Here is a 4,232-nt window from a genome sequence, read left to right on the forward strand (position 1 = left end):
CTTTTGGGAGGTTAAAAAAAGAAAGAAAAAGAAAAAAAAGAGAGAAAAAGAAAAAAAATGATGGCCCAGAATGCCTCAAATGTTATGTTCGGGCGTCTAGAACACAGAAATTTCGCGGGGGCATGCCCCGGACCCCCTACGACAGTGTTGTCTCAATCGGCCCAACTTTCGGCCCCCCTTTTGGACATTTCTGGATCCGCCCCTGTAAACAGCTGTGTAATTAAAGGCTTGTAACTTCATAAGGAAGTGTCCAATTTGAATGATTTTTTTACCATTTTATAGCTATTATTTTACTCTCTAGCACTATATTAATAACTCAAAATCGATTTTTGCGACAAGTGACTGGTTTGGCTTGTCTTTGCCACAAATGATGGAATATTGAACTCTATTCCAGTATACCTATTGTTGGATTATTGTATTGAATAGAGGTTATTTATGAGAAATTATAGACCTAGATAAAAGGTTTTTTGACTATTAATTTGGACGTGTAACAACTGCTTTTACCAGGTTTTTGTTACAAGTGAGTATTTTGGATGTTTCAATTATTGTATTTTTCTATTCTAGTTTTAACGGTGTAAGAAAACAAAAATGCGGATGGAGTAACATTTAATTTAGTTTATTGTTTATTGTTTTACTATTGTTAGCTTAGGTTTCAGGTGGTGTCTCTCCATTTTAAAGATGTACTGTCTTCAGCTACTGAATTGTTTACGCCAGGTTCAGGTGACATGTCTAAATATGATCCCATCATGACCACGTATAGCTACATCATGACTATATGGGAATACAGCACTTTCTTGTCAAGTTATTAGCTTTCAATGTAATTTTACATTATAACGGTATAGTATTTTCCGTCACCAATGCATAAATGACACCAATGCATAAATGGTACCATTCCTGTTTTATTTACATAGATTATTAAATTGGCTGGTAATCAATTTAAGCATTTTTTTTTCATTAATAAATATGTAAATCAGTGAAATCTGATTTTGATAATAATAATAATAATAATAATAATAATAATAATAATAATAATAATAATAATAATAATATATCTCATTTGTTAATAACTTATTTAAATAAGTAATTCAGAGCTTTAATCAAAATTTTAAATGTTTTTTTTTTTTATAAATTATATATATCTTTGCTTCAGACAGTATATCTTTAATTGAGTTGACAAAAACAAGTCACTTGTGTGGTAGACTCACCTTATTCCTTCAAGTGAATGTTATCAATGGACTTAAGAGAAATAGTCAGTTTATTTTTTCTGCTGCTGATGTCTCTCATAGATTCTCATTGGTATTGTTGCACTGTAAACTCTGTTTTCTCTGTTGGATGTATATATTAACGGCGATTCCTCCCAAAGTGTGTGCGTAGAAGACAGATAGCATTATCATGGATTAGAACCATAAAAACAATTATAAGATTATCACACCCATCCACATCAGTTTAAAAATAATGTTTGGCTTCCATTGCCTTTTTCCTAAACCGCCATCACTTTTACAAGTGTCTTTATGTGATAATCTAATAATTTTATGTGGCCTAAGCAAAAGATTGTCTTCAATGTATTTATGAAAAACAATATGTCTTATGTTTATATCGAAAGTTGTAAATGATGTTCTTTCTATAATAAAAAGAAAAATATTGATCAATTTTGTCCATTTCTTGTCTACGACATTCAAACACTATTGTGGAGAACATAGTCTTTAGATAATACTGGACTACTTAGGCCAATCACCAAGCGTGAGATGGACTGTTTAATCGCACTAAGTACTGTACTAAAGTTTGTTGGATGGTGAAACCTGAAGTCGGCACGGAATAAATATCATCGCAGCATTCTAAAGGACGAAATAAAGGACAAGAACAGTTTTTCAGTCTCTGACGACGCTCTCGTTAAGTCTACTACATGGTTACTTGCCTTAGTAATTAAGTATCATGTTAGGACTGTAGATAAGGAAATACGTAAGGTATCTTACCGCCATAGACGTATTTAACAACCTTTTACGTGCACATGCAATAATCAATGGAACGTGTAAGAACCCTAACCATATAATTACTAACTTAACTGGCGAAACATTATTTAAGGAAGAAGAATCTGTCTTAACATTCCGTAATGGATTAGCTACACGACCAGGACTCTGATATGTTTGTTTATGCTGAATCAATTTGGGAACAACTTAATAATGCTGATGATAGCTTGATTAAGATTTGGGTTAGATTGCCTTATCTAGGAAAACCAGGTGAGTTCATTTTACGTAGATGTTTAAATAAGGTAAAGAAACACTTAATTAAAAAGGTAATATTCATAACTTTATGGCAGTATAAAAATGTTTCTCATTTTATATCTACTAAGGATCAAACCCCTAAGGAGTACAGAAGTTCTGTTGTCTATCATTTTGTATGTCCAGGCTGCAATAGTGATTATATTGGTAAGACAGATAGGTGCTTAATAACTAGACTAAAGAACATTCTTCACGATCTGATAGTGTTATATTTGATCATGTTAAAAACTGTGAGGCATTCCAATATGTTTTAGGATTACAGGGATATACTTGAAAATGATAATGTCGTCTGTAATGTAAGTAATAAATTAGGTTTAATATTTTCTAGTACTAACATTATTGACAGCTCCCGACACTGGTCTACCCTATTGTTTAAAGAAGCGTTTGCTATACGTAGACTACACCCTTTGCTTAACAATGGGCTCAGAGCTTTCTTTGTTTTTGTAGGGTATCTTTGATTATTAGAGTAGGAATGCTTTGATCTTTTATTTAAATCACTGCTATGTCACCTACTAGAGGTAATGTTTTGATTGGTTAAACACTTTTGGTACTAGTGCATATAAGCTTGTTATACAGTATATGGATAATTTTTTCATTCCTGATAATGACATAATTAATGTCGAAATATTGAATCCCAACACGATGGCGTGTATCTCAATACTTGGAGCACGTATTATACTTTCTTATCTGAGATTAATTCGGTTTAAGTACCTTGTACTGTACTTGATGCAAGACTGAATTTGAGGAGTGACGTAGAACAGCCAATCAGGCTGCTTAATTTTCCTTCATTGATAGTGCCTTCCGCACAGCTACTAACAAAATTGAGACCCGTCACTACAGCTGTACAATGTGTAAAAAGTTTTTTTTTTTAAATCAAAACACCGAATAACAATGAAACCAAGTGTCAAAGGAGCAAAGTAGTCTCGGCAATCTGACATTCGGCAAACTGGATTTTTCGATCATCTGGCCTAGAACCGTGGAAATTCGTGGGGGCGGCAAACAGCCGCAATTGTGATCCTTTATCATTTATTTGTTTGTTTGTTTGTTTATTTACTTTGTGAACATACGCCTTTAGATCGGCGGCACTCAAGGGCGGTGCGTTCAACTTAAACACAATACAATGGATCACTTATTTACTGTACAATTAATACTTGACATAATAGACACAAACTTGAATATAGCTAAAATGAAACTTTGATTAACATTCTTTTTTTCTTTTTGATGCTGACGACCTCTTCATGGCGTTGGATACCAGGGGAATCTACACTGGGTCCATCACGGCTTGGGTGTGCAGAATGGCATTGTAGCTGGCCCCCCTCCCCCAGCAAGAAAAGTTTAAAGAAATTTAAATGTATTATCATTAACATAATAACGTTAATAGGAACCATCGATCCGCATCGGGATCTGGTTGTAAAGCTAAAATGGAAAGGAGTACTTACTCAGAACGTTTCGATCCCTATCAGAGATCTTTATCAACTGACAGCTAGGTGTTACTTAGGGATCAGAACTCTCATCTGTACAATGATCCTATCGAATCCACTCCGAGCCGGGCCCCGCACAACCTTCGACGTACTCTGGAAGTACGACGTCGTCAACAAATGACATCATGACCAAGCTAAATAACACTTCTGTTATCTGTTGTGCTACCTGATAGTAATCGAAACGTTTTGAGTAACTCCGTGTTCACTTTTAACTTTACAAAAACGAAAATTTGTCATCTCTACAATTCTTGATGTGAAATGTGAAGTGGGTGTCAGAGAAATTAGTCTTCACCATGACCTACAGCAAAGACGAAAAAATGAAGAGAATTCAAGTGTTATACTATTTGTCTGAATAAAACGTTAACTGCAAGAATCAGTATAGGTAGGAATAATAAGTTAATATATGTATATAAATTTTTTTTTTCCTCTCGCAGCTACCCTTTTACTGTTAAGAATTTATACATATACATAC

Source organism: Anneissia japonica, unplaced genomic scaffold (assembly GCF_011630105.1).
Source record: "Anneissia japonica isolate Jap-2015-1 unplaced genomic scaffold, ASM1163010v1 scaffold287869_len1821871_cov162, whole genome shotgun sequence".
NCBI lineage: Eukaryota > Metazoa > Echinodermata > Crinoidea > Comatulida > Comatulidae > Anneissia > Anneissia japonica.